At 45.1% G+C, this 13432-nt stretch overlaps 1 protein-coding gene across 3 annotated transcripts in view; it reads right to left on the reverse strand.

The window, feature by feature from the left end:
• Positions 1–13432, reverse strand: part of LOC138744601 (RNA-binding Raly-like protein) — an 838833-nt gene that overhangs the window by 523110 nt on the left and 302291 nt on the right. The window contains exon 1 of one of the 3 annotated variants that reach the window (XR_011345643.1): positions 965–1033. The exons of the other annotated variants lie outside the window; for them this stretch is intronic. The gene's annotated coding sequence lies outside the window, so the exon portion shown is untranslated. Of the gene's footprint in view, positions 1–964; positions 1034–13432 lie in introns of those variants that run through there. 3 annotated transcript variants of the gene reach the window in all.

Consider the following 13432-nt stretch of genomic DNA (forward strand, 5'->3'; position numbering starts at 1 on the left):
TGGGCTATGTCGATATAAATGACAATTTATTGTCATACCCATAAGGACAATGTACAGGTGCACCAGAATTCTCACTTGCTGTAGCCACAAAGGTAAGCAAGATTCTCCAACCACAATAGTATAAACTAAATTACTACAGTATGGCAAGACAGAAAGAGAGATAATAAACATGAAAGTATGGATACTGGTAGATAAATATTCACAGTTTGCAGTAGTTGAAGAGAAGCGACACTTCAGTAGTGCAGTCAAATCTTTTGATGGTCCCAGAGTAGTTTATGGTAAGGGATATAGTAATGTCGGAGATTCAAGAGCCTGATAGCTGTTGGAACCAACTGTTAGAACCACAGAAAAATTACAGCACAGGTAAGGGCTCCTTTGGCCCTTCTAGTTATTTATCTGCCTGTCCCCACTGACCTGCACCCAGTCCATAGCCCTCCATCCCTCTCCCATTCATGTACCGGTCCAAATTCTTCTTAAATGTTAAAATTGAGCCGGCTTTCACCACTTCTGCTGGCAGCTGGACTTCTGTATCTTCTGGCCAAAGGTAGCAGTGAGAAGAGGTCATGACCAGGGAGAGGGAGGTGGGGGAAACCTTTCAGACATTGGTTGCCTTCTTGAGGGAGTGGTTCACATTGATGGCTGCAGTGGATGGGAGATCAGAGGTTGTTGTGGACCTGCCTAGGTCTGGTGTTTTCTGTAGCCTTCTTCGTGCCAAGTTTCCCAACCACGTGGTGATGCAACCAATCAGAATACCATAAAAGTCCCATGGAGTATATGATGATATGCTAAATCTCTTCAGATGCCATAGAAAACAAAGGCTTAGAAGGCTATGCCTTCTGCATAGTTTCCTCGATGCGCTGGCTCAAGAAAAGGTCCTTCAATATGGTTCACAGTGTGAGAAATAATTTTTTTTTAAAAAAGAGGTCCCTCAATATGTGGCTGCTCAATATGTGAAGGTACTAACCCTTTCTACCACTGTTCCTGAAGATAGGTGTGTGGTCCATTAGTTTCCCCTTCCTGATGTCTGCAATAAGCTCCTTGGTCTTGCTGACAATGAGAGAAAGATTGTTGCTATGACAACACACACATATTCACAAGTACAGACCTGGGATTCTCCCTCTCCTTAACGATGACAGCTTCTTTTCATTGGACCTGCAGCCCACAAACTGGTTCCATCAGGAAATGATAACTTCCAGGTTCCTTTTGTTGTCACATAACAATGCCGAAAAATGTAATGCACACAATATACTGTAACTTTTGTCTGGTATGAGGCAAACAATGAGTTGCAATGAGCATTACCCAATGCCTCTAACAATTAGCCCTTTTTAAATTGCAGCCCCTGGGTCACCCTCCTGGGACTCAGGTGCGATTACTGGGGCAAAGAGGTTGGAAGCACCTTTTAAATCGCAGGGGGATCTACCCATTAAATCGCCAACCCGGCAATTTAAGGGGGAGCCCGCTCCCGCAGTGACAAGTCATGTGCTCAGACTCATTTAAGGACTCTTACTTGTGCAGTTTATTGATTTTTTAAATTCTCTCTATATTTCAGTCGGTTTTACATTTGTTATCTGTTTACAGTTTTATTTGTTTACATGTGTATGCTGCATAGTTTTTTTACACTACTAATAAGTAGTAGTTCTCCCTCGTTCACAGGAAAAGAATCTCAGAGTTGTATCTGAAGTCATGTTTGTACTCTGACAATAAATTTAAAATCTGAGCTCCAGTTCCAAATTTTCAATACAATCAGGAACCATTCAGCACCCAATGCCCTTCAGGAGCCATTCTTACCCTCAGCACCCTCTCAAATCCTGATTCCGATGCCTGTTTCCCATGGGCCAGTCTCCACGAGTCTGTAGCCCAAGTGGGTCCTTTGACTGTAAGTTGCCAGAAGCCCGCAGACTGCCGTGAGTCCTTCGTTTGCAGGTTGCCAATAGCCCGCAGCCTGTGTGGACCCTCCTGCCGCTGAGCCCTTTGCTGGCCCACTGCTGTGATGACCTTAGCTGCAGGGATGCGTCCCATGCTTCCTTTTCTCAACAGGGGTGGTGTGCAGGCACTCGCCATTTCTGGTGCTGGTCCACTGCTCCCCTGGAGTCTTCAACCCCTCAGGGTAAGTTTCCCAGCAGAGGTGCTGCCATTTCTGAGAATGCAGAATTTTAAAAAACCACCATTGGCTCCTTTAACAGGCCATTTAAAGCTTAAATTGAGCCATCAGCATCATGACTGGGCAGTAGGATCCTACGGAGCAGCTCTTGTGTCTCAGCTCCCAGCTCTCCCAGATTCAAACAAGCGGAGCTGCCATTTTTAAAAACCTTCCTGTGTGGTCACAGGGTCCAGAATGATGGACACGCAAGTCAAAAGTCAACCCACCCTTGCCGTAGAGCCATAGCACTTGTGGAATGGTTTCCCAGATGGTCAATGCCTCAGAAAACAGAGCACAAACACAGGGAAGAAACATCTGCAAGCAAAGAGATGAAGTGAGCTCTATTGTTAGGGAGCAAATTGCTATAATTTAGAATTCCATATCTCTGAAAGGTTGGCACTGCGAGCTTCAACAAAAACTTTCAAAAGAATAAATAATTGAAAAGGGAAATAGAGAAAAAGAAATGCAAGTTTTAAATGTTCCAGCCCAGAAATTTGGACCCAATTACTTGCTTCTGCTCTGGGTGAGCTCACTATTTCAGCTAACCTGGGAAAAGGAATGGAACTTGAATTCAGTAGGCCCTTTCAAACTGCCGTGTAAAATGGGGTTAACCCGGGCAAAATTGGCCAAGTTCGTGACTCAGTTAGGCAGCAGGTAGAAAGGGAATCCAACCGAGTCCCTGACCTACCTCAGAGGTCAGTTACACTTACCTAGGTCGTGTCCATGAGCGATTGGAACAGGAAAATGGCCAGCCTGCTTTTTCCGTTGACGGTCAGCGCTTGCATGCATGCGTCACCGGGCAGCCAGCATCCGAACATCCAGCAGTACTTCCGGTGACGCGTCATTGTGGGGGAGGGATCCCCCCCTTAAATCACATGCTTGGCGATTTAATGGGTCGATTCCCCTGTGATTTGAAAGTGCTTCCAGCCACTTACCCCAGTAATTGCGCCTGGGTTCTAGGTGGGCGACCCAGATGCTGCAATTTAAAAGAGGCTAATGATAGCTGTGAGGTTCAGATCAGTAAACTCAATTCGCAGTGCAGCCAAAATTCGGGGCTGAAGCTGTTAGTTCAGCTGGTAATGCCCATTTATAATGCCAATGTCAAGATTTAATTCCTTTGTTGGGGGGGGGGGGCTCCAAGGAGCCAAACAATGTGTAAATTGCATGGTAAAATGTGCTTCCTTTCACAGTTTACAGTGCCACAATGTGAAAGGTTCTGCATAGTACTTTGAGCAGTGCAGAGCTCTCAGTCCTTCATGACCACCCTACTGATGGACGGTCGAAGGAGGCTGATGGAAGCCCCCACTTCCCTCTGGGAGGTGATCCACCATCCCCTCTAAATTGTGTGTGTGTGTGCACGCACACCCACGTTTTGCAACCAGTGGACAAAGGAAATCAATGTGCGTACAAAGTAGAGCATAAAATCTTAACTGAACGTGTTACTTTGTAGAATCCAATTATACTTGTATTATATTAAAACCTGCCAATACAGTTTTATTCGCCATAAGAGAGAGGCTGTGCCAAAGTGATCTTGAAACAACTTCAAGTTTACATCTGCACAAGCAATCAGTGTGCATGTGACAGGACAAAAATGTGCACAACCTAAGGTTTTTGCACACACTGACTACTAAAAATTAGAGGGAGCATTGCACTGGTCCCTCTCTCTATCTTGTATCTCCTTATAAGATTGAGATTAAATATTCACAGAAATCCTAGCGGCACAGTTAGCGCAAAGCTGTTCCAGCGTCAGCAACTTGAGTTCGAATCCAGCACTGTCTGTAAGGAGTTTGTACTTCCTCCCACCATTCAAAATAGACGGGGCTTGTAGATTAAATGCCTGCACTGTATGACTGTGGTGGGCTGAGGTAGCAGCAAGCAAGCACAAAGCTCAAAAGACCGTACAACAGTAAAAGTCTGAACACCAGTTCATGCTTTGGTGGCTCCCTGTGTGACTGGCTCGGGTCGGCTGATTGACAGCCAGCCAGGTGGAGTCAGCCCCTTAGGTGGTCTTCCTGCAGGTGCAGAGATCGCCCGCTGCAGTAGGCTGGTGGTTGTATCACCTCATTGTCTAAATTAGGGCCAACAATAAAATGACATGCAATAGTGCAGACAGACCTTTAATGATGTCAGAGCAGTCCCTGATTAATGTAACAAGGTTGGGGGCGGGGGGCGTTTCAAGAGCCTGTTAGCTATTGGAAAGTAACTGCTCTTGAATGTAGAGGTGCTTCTGGACCTTCTGCCTGAAGGTAGCAGTAAGAAGAGGTTGTGATGGGTGTTCTCTCTGATGTTGGCTGCCTTCTTGAGGTATGGGCTCACAGAGATGTCTGCAAAGGATGGGAGGATAGAGACTGTGAAGGACTTGGCTGTGTTTGCCACCTTCTGGATCCGTCGGAGCTCCTGGGCATTCAGCCAATCTGTAACACCAACACTCTGAGTCAAAGCGCCTGCTTCAGTGTGGTTGAAGGTGTTTTGAGCCCCACTCTTGACCCATGCCCCATCCCCATCACCTCTGTGACTCTATCAGAGGTTCAGCTCCACATTTCATTCAGCTGAACCCCATTGCTTCCCTGTCTGTTTCACAATCGGAGGATTCTAAACCCTGTCTCCTCCCCAAACGTGACACAGTGTTACTGCTGGTAAATCTCCAGACTTACATTCTGATGACTTTGGAAGGAAAAATAGGAAATTCGACTACAGAGAGACCTGAATTGCAAAAGGGTAGTTTGCAGGTGCAACAGGTGATGAAGAAGGCGAATAGGATTTTGGCCTTCATTGCTGGTGGGATTGAATTTAAGAGCATGGAGGATCTGATGGAATTGTACAGGGTAGTGGCGAGGCCACACCTGGAGTAATGTGTGCAGTTCCAGTCTCCTCATCTGGGAAAGGTTAGGCGGCACAGCGAACACAACACTATCACAGCACCAGTGAATCCACCGATGAGTCCACCAGCGGGTCGGCTGTCCTAGGTTGAGTGCTGTGCAATGAACCAGAGAAGATCAGAGAGCTTACGGTAAAGGATCCCTGAGGAGTTGTCATCACAATATGGTTGAGTTCACTTCAAAATTGGAAAAGGAGAGGCTAGTGGGTATTTCAGCAGAGTAAAGGAAATTAATAGTCATGTGAGAGAGGAACTGGCCAAAGGCGATTGGAAAACACACTCTAATGGGGAAGACAGCAGATCTGCAATGGCTGGACTTTCTGTGAGAAATGAGGAAAGTGCAGGACAGGCACACATCAAAAAGAAAGAAAATTGTGAATGGGAAAATGAGACAATTGTGGCCGATGAGGGAAGTTAAATCCAAGGTAAAATCTAAAGAGAGAGTAGACAAGGAAACAAAAATAAATGGGAAGGTAGAGGACTGGGAAATTTTTAAAGACTTGGAGAAGACAACTAAGAAGGTGATTAGGAAGGAAAAGATGAATTATGAAAGTAGGTTGCCAAATAATATCAAAGAGGACACTAAAAGCTTTTTAAAATATAAAAAGAGTAAAAGAGTGACCAAAGTAAACATCGGACCGATAGAAAACAACGCTGGAGAAATTGTAACGGGAAGACAAGGAGATGGCAGAGGAACTGAATGAATATTTTGGATCAGTCTTCACTGTGACTCTCATGGCTCTCTCAAAAGACAAGTGAGTGTGGTCGAGATCACGAGAGAGCAGGTATTTGGGAGGATAAATGACCTAAGGGTAGGTAAGTGACCCGGACCTGATGGAATGCACACTCAGGTTTTGAAGGAGTAGCTGTAGAGATTGTGGAGGCATCGGTAGTGATCTTCCTGGGATCAATGGAGTCTGGCATAGTTCGAGTGGACTGGAGGATTGCAAATGTCACTCCAAGTTAAGTCACCTTTAATTATCATTATTATCATGTTCACACAGTGCAAGATGAGATAGCGTTTCTCCAGGACCACAAAGCATAAGTTAGGAAAGCAGTTAACAAATTAACATATTAAGGAATTAAGATGTATACATTGAAAGTTCACGATGTACTATCCTCATCTGTACTGGGAGCTCAGGAGCCTGACAGCTTGGGGAAAAAGTTGTTTCCCATTCTGAACGTAAGGGCACGAGTGCTACGGTAGAAATGGTAGAAAGTAGAACAGTTTACGGGCAGGACGTGTGGAGTTTTTCACAACATTTATTGCTTTCTGTCTGCATTGAGTATAGTAGAAGAGGTTCCCCAATGATCTTTTCCACTGACTTCACTATCCTCTGCAGGGTATTGCGGTCCAAGGTGGTACAACTACCAAACCAGGCGGTGATGCAGTTACACAGGATGGTCTCGATACATCCTCTGTAGAATGTTGTGTGGATGTAGGTTGGGAGATGGACTTTCCTCAGCCTTTGCAGGAAGTCAAGATGCTGCTGGATTTTCATGGTGATGGAGCTGGTGTTAAGGGACCAGGTGAGTTTCTCCACTAGGAGAAACCAGTTTGACGTCTGTGGTAGGTAAATTAATGGAGAAAGTTCTTAGAGATAGTACTTATAAATATCTGGATAGACAGGGTCTGATCAGGAGCACTCAACACAGATTTGTGAGCGGAAGGTCCTGTTTGACCAATCTGATTGAATTTTTTGAAGAGTTGACTAGGAATGTGGATGAGGGTAGCACGGTGGATGTTGTCTATATGGACTTCAGTAAGGCCTTCAAGAAGGTACCACATGGAAGGTTAGTTTGGAAGGTGCAGTCTTTCGGTATAAATTTTGAGATAGTCAAATGGATTGAACATTGGCTGAAAGGGAGAGGCCAGAGAGTGGTAGTGGAAAATTGTCTTTCAGGTTGGAGGCCGATGACCAGTGGTGTGCCTCAGGGATCTGTATTGGGCCCATTGTTGTTCGTTATATACATTAATGATCTAGATGATGGGGTGGTGAATTGGATTAGTAAAAATGCAGACGATACTAAGATAGGTGGAATAGTGGATAATGAAGAAGGTTTTCAAGGATTGCAGAGGGATTTGGGCTGCTTAGAAAAGTGGGCTGAAAAATGGCAGATGGAATTTAATGCTGATAGGTGTGAGGTGCTTCATTTTGGTAAGAAGAATCAGAACAGGACATACGTAGTAAATGGGAGAGCATTGATGAATACAGAAGAGCAGAAGGATTTAGGAGTAACGGTACATCGTTCCCTGAAGGTAGAAACTCACGTGAATAGGGTGGTGAAGAAGGCTTTTAGTATGCTGGCCTTTATCAATCATTGCATGGAATATAGGAGTTGGGAAGTGATGTTGAGATTGTATAAGGCGTTGGTGCGGCCTAATTTAGAGTTCTGTGTGCAGTTCTGGTCGCCTAATTATAGGAAGGATATAAACAGAGTGGAGAGAGTGCAGAGAAGATTTACCAGAATGTTACCTGGGTTTAAGCATCTAGAGTACAGGGAGAGATTGGGCAGATTAGGTCTTTATTCTTTGGAGCATAGAAGGTTGAGAGGGGATTTGATAGAGGTATTTAAGATTATGAAAGGGATAGACAGAGTGGATGTGGATAGACTATTTCTGTTAAGAGTAGAAGAGATTGAAACAAGAGGACATGAGTTAAGAGTTAAGGGGCAGAGGTTTAGAGGTAACATGAGGGAGAACTTCTTTACTCAGAGAGTGGTAGCAGTGTGGAACGAGCTTCTGGGAGAAATAGTGGCGGCAGAGTCAATTTTATTATTTAAGAAAAAGCTGGACAGGTATATGGATGAGAAGAAGGTGGAGGGTTATGGTCATTGTGTAGGTAGGTGGGACTAGAGAGGAGTGTTTGGTTCGGTGCAGACTAGAAGGGCCTAATGGCCTGTTTCTGTGCTGTAATTGTTGTTATGTTATGTTATGAACTTGATACTCTTGACGACCTCAATGGTAGAGCCGTCAATGGTCAACAGAGCATGATCTTCCCAAACCCTCCTGAAATTGACAACCATTTCCTTTGTTTTCTTTAACATTGTTTGCTCTGCACCAGTTTGTTAGTGTCTGCTCTTCATCGCGGTATGCTGCCTCCTCGTTTTTACTGATAAGGCCCACCACTGTTGTGTCGTCAGTGAACTTCATGATGTAGTTCAAGCTGTGTTTGGCTGCACAATCATGGGCCAGCTGAGTGAACGTGCTCAATGTGTTGATCTTGGAGGTGCTATTACCGATCCAGACTGCCTGAGGTCTCCTCGACAGAAAGTCAAGAATCCAAATGCAGAGGGAGGTGTTTAGACTCAGCAGGCCCAACTTCCTTATTAGGCACTGAGGTATGATCATGTTGAATACCGAACTGAAGTCAATAAGCAGCATTTGAACATATGAGTCCTTATTTTCCAGGTGGGTGAGGGCTAGATGGAGGGCGGTAATGATAGCATCATCTGTAGAACAGTTGGACCTAGAAGCAAACTGCAGTGGGTTCAGAGAGGAGGACAGCAGGCACATGAAGAGCCCCATGTTGAACCTCTTGAAGCACTTCACGACGATGGATGTGAGTGCGACAGGGCAGTAATCGTTGAGGCAGGACACAGATGACGTCTTTGGCACAGGGACAACAGTGGCAGCTTTGAAGCACGTTGGGACCACGGCGCTTCTCAGGGAGATGTTAAAGATGTCGGTGAAAACATCTGCCAGCTGAGCCACACAACACCTGAGCCCTCTGTTGGGAAAGCAGGAGAGACCAGATGTGGGGAGCTCTGCCCCAAGATTCAGGGGAGTAGACAGAGTTGAGGAGGGAATAACTGCTTCTTCTAGCATCAAATGAATCTTTGGAATTCTCTGCCTGAGGAAACAGTGGAGACTGATAGTTAAATATATTTAAGACAGATCATTTTTGTATTGCAGAGGAATTAAAGGAGGGTTCTGGGGAAAGGGCAGCTGGGTGAAGCTGGGTCCATGGCCATGATGGTAATGAATGGTGGAGCAGGCTCGACAGGCTGGATGAATGACTCCTGCTCCTGTTTCTGTTTCAGTTCAATCCTGACCCTTCTGGTGCTGTCTATGTGGGGATTCTGCATTCTCCCTGTGATGGAGTTGCTTCTTTCCATGATGCTCCTGGTTTCCTCCCACATCCCAAAGAATGGGAGATTGATTGGGCACTGAAAATCCCCCCCCCCCACCTGCCCATATGGAAGCAAGTGAAAGACAAAAGGTTATAGGGAATTAAGGTGGGGGGTGGAGTGGGGAATGGGTTGGGGAAAATGTGATTTTCCTGATGGCTGCCAACAGATTTGCTGGCCCAAAAGGCCTCCCACTGCAGTATGAAACATGAGGAAAACATACAAGACAAGCTTCAGTCCATCTCATCCATGCTGCCTCTCTTCCCCACCCCCCCCCCCCCCCCCCCCACCCACAGCTGAAATTCTCGTTTAAGTTTTCTAGCCAATACCCACTCAATATTCTCAGTGCTGACTGCTTTCTCGGAGCTAATTTTTTTGTTCCCTCCGTGAAACCATCCAGCTTTCCCCATGACATGCTCATTGTAATCCCAGCTCTCTGATCAAAGTTTCAGTCACTTTTCTGCCATGCATCTGCTGGCAAATCTTCTCAGAAGTGTATTCTTATCTTACACCAAGTTAACAGCACTGTATGAATGTAATGACTGCAGCAATATTAATAAATAGGCTACAAAGCTAACGCTAATGCAGTGTTGATTATAATCTTCTCAAGCAATTACTAACACCATGAGGCCATACAAAAAAAAATGCTTTGCTTATATTAATGAAGATCAACTTTGATGACAACAATCATTTGTAATCATTTTATTTCATCCTGGGGAAAAATAAGTAGCACTCATGGGTGAAAAGCTTTCCTAATCTGCCTTTGAAGAGGTTGTTTCTCTTCAGGATGAAAGACAGCCTCTATGAGGAGCCCAGAAGGAAAAGATACCAGCGCCAGATTCAAAGACCGTTTCTTTCCCTGCTGACATCTGAGCAAACCTCACACTGGTAATGTTACCTTCGCTTGATGCCAACTGCTCTCTCTCTCTCTCTGGAACTCTGCACTGAATTCTCTCTGAGATCTTCAGGCAGAAGCCTGAAATCTAGTACCTCCAGGTTCAAGGGAATTTTTATCCAACAGTTATCAGGCTCTTGAACCTCCCCGCACTACCCCAACCCTGATCATAAACCACCAAAGAATCGGTCTGCACACTTGAAACATCCTTCTTTTTCTTGCGCTAACTGCCACAGGGAATATTTTTCTCCTTTCATATTTATTATTTATTTTTTTCTGTTGGTGTATTGTGGCAATATAATGCTCTGTCATATCTGGTGTATCCTACTTGCCTATTTGGCTACAGCAAGTAACAATTCTGGTACATATGTAGATGATAATAAACACTCATTACGATGTTTGACACTGTAATGTACATGGGATAACTAGCTGGACTGCTCACAAACAAACAGTTGTGTTGCACCTTGGTACATGTGGCAATAAACCTAAATTTGAAGTAGCTCATGAACAAGAGCTATAGGATCTATACACAGCCACGCAGCCCTTGTGACAGTGCAGGTCCTCCACAGCGATGCAGAGGGCATCAGCCTGGATCAGGTGCTCAAGCTATCAAATCTAGGCTTTACATTTCTGCTGGGATGTGGAAGAGCCACAAATGAACCACGTGCTGGTTTCTGAATGTACACGAAGGGAGCGGAGGAAGGGGAGCATTTCTGAAGGATAATAGATCATCCAGCCCATCCGAGGCAGATGGGCTCGCTGAATTGACATCAGCAAAAGAGTGAAGCCTCACGGGTTCTTAGCTGCATGTCCTGGCAGTTGATTCAACATGGAGCATGAAGGACCAGACTTTGATCAGGGGCAAATACACAGAAGATTGAGTGAATATCCTGGCAGCAGGGGGTAATAGTGCATTCACAGGGTGATAATGGCCCTAGTCATGGGGAATTATACTCCAGTCACGGGGGGGGGGGGGAGGGGGATAGTCCCCCAGTCACCAAGGGGTTGGGGGAAAATAATCCCCCAGTCACGTTGGGGTGGAATACCCCTGCCATAGGGACAGGGGGAATAATACTGTTGTAAATGTGCCGAATGTTCCCCCCCCCCCCCCCGTTAGAACCAGAGAGAAACAATAGACACCAATGTTTTTCCAAATCCAAAGAAGGAGCCCTTTTATTTACAATTTTAAAACTTTATAGTGTTTACAATGCCCTTAGTCCTGAGGGAGCTCTCGCAAGCCAGGTCATGCACATGTGACTGGATTAGTTGATTGATGGCTCGAGTCCTGAGAACTGGTAACTGTCACTCTGTGCGACAGTGGGGTCGCTCTGCTTAGGGTGTTGTTGCATCTCCCACTTTGAGCTAGTTACTCATATGAGTGGAGTCTGGGATCCACTTGGAAGGGTTTCACTGGTCTCCGAACTCTTTGAGACTTCCTTACGGGTTCCAGTGATGTAGCAGGTAGAGGCTCGTTCCCGTGTGATGGGTATGATTCGTGGTTCAATGGTTTCTGAAATTTAAAAGTGTCCAACAGGACATTCAGGTTGAGTTGCACAGGGGTTGTTTTAGTGAGGTTGCATTCTGTTGGTAGCAACTGGTTGGCATGTCTGGTCCAACTTGTACAGGTAGAGAATATCTCCAATTTTTCTAAGGATTCTCCCCAGCTGCCATACATCTGACTTATCTCTGTATTTCCACACCAAGGCATGTTGACCATCATGAACCTGTTTTCTTTGGATCCACGCTGGTGATTGTACTGTTGTTCCATCCCATAATCTCTCGGTCCAGATTCTGACCTTTGTGGTACTCGTATTTTCCTACCACAGCAGGCAAGGTGCCACCTGGAGTTCATGGGTTTGGAATGACCCCTTGATCTTGTTCAGAGCTCATTTGAATGCATCCACAAAACGTTCTGCTTGACCATTGGACTGAGGATGATATGGAGGCAAGCGAATATGCATGATGCCATATTGCTTGCACAAAAAAAACAAAGCTGGCTGCAGTGAATTGAGTCTGAAACTAATGTTTACAGGAGAACCAAAGCAATGGAATACAGACTTGAGTTCCATGATTGGAGCCGATGTAGTTGGCCGAGCTACTTTGATGATCTCAATTTGGAGTAGGTGTCCACTATGATTAGGTAGTACTCCCCATTAATTGGTCCTATGAAGACGATTCCTGAGCCTGCTTGGTTGAGGCCAGGAATGTAGATTCGTCTTAACAAGGAATTTCGCAGCTGACGCACATCGGATGCCTGACCATGTCAGTGGTTCAATCTGGTCATCCATCAGAGGCCAATAAACATAGCTTCATGCAAGTGCTTGCTCTCGATTCATTCCAGGATGTCCACTGTGAAACTGTTTGAGGAGTGTAGAGTGTAGATTGCAGAGCTTTGGGAATTGCAATCCTTTCTGCAAGCACAAGACATCCATTAGTGATTGCAAATTATTCTTGTTTTTTGAAGAATGGCTGGATTTCCATTTGTGGACAAGTTTTTGGCCACCCTGAATATGATAACACCGTATCTTTTGGAGGAGGTCATTTTCTCTCCCTGCTTGTCTGACTCTTTCTGCTGGGACCGGCAGTGAATTAATAACATCTTTGCACACCTGGTTGACCTCTGCCTCTACAGAGAGTTCAGCGACAAGAATATCTTCTGGCCCCGTTTCCTGCTCGCTTATGAGTCATGAGAATGCATCAGCTTGTTCGATACTTGTGGTCAGCAGGCATTTAATTTTGAAGTCATAACCAAGTAGCATGGTTGCCCATCTTTGCAGATGGTTTGTCGTGTAAATTGGGAATCCTTTAAACCAAAATACTGCTAGGAGCAGCTTGTCATCTGTCAGAAGAGTGAATTGCTGTCCATAGGGCATTTTATGGAATTTCTTCTCTGCAAAAATGATTGCTAGAGCTTCCTTTACAATTTGTCCATAGTTATGTCCTGCTGCTGTTAGAGAATGTGCTGCATGGCCTTTTGATTCCCACCTACCCCAGACTGTGATGCAGGTTCGTGTTTAGCATCGACTTAACTCGATTGAGTGACTCTTGACATTTTGATGTCCATTTCCATGGTAAAAGGAGCTTGTTGAGTGGATTATGAAGTTTATGTATCTCCGGCAAAAATGAACTGTAGTGAGTGATAAGACCCAGGAATGAATGCAGTGTGGTCACATCTGTGGGTGCAGGCATGCACTTGATAGCATCAGTGTTTTGTGGATCTGGCCATCGTCCATGATGAAACCAAGATATTTCACCAACTTCAAGAAAAATGTGCATTTTTCTGGATGCACTCAAAAACCATAGGCTTTGATACGGGACAAAACACAATCAAGACGATCAAACAATTCTTGAGCATGTGCTGCCATGGCCACAAGTTCATCTAGGGACA

Source organism: Narcine bancroftii, chromosome 10 (assembly GCF_036971445.1).
Source record: "Narcine bancroftii isolate sNarBan1 chromosome 10, sNarBan1.hap1, whole genome shotgun sequence".
Classification (NCBI taxonomy): domain Eukaryota; kingdom Metazoa; phylum Chordata; class Chondrichthyes; order Torpediniformes; family Narcinidae; genus Narcine; species Narcine bancroftii.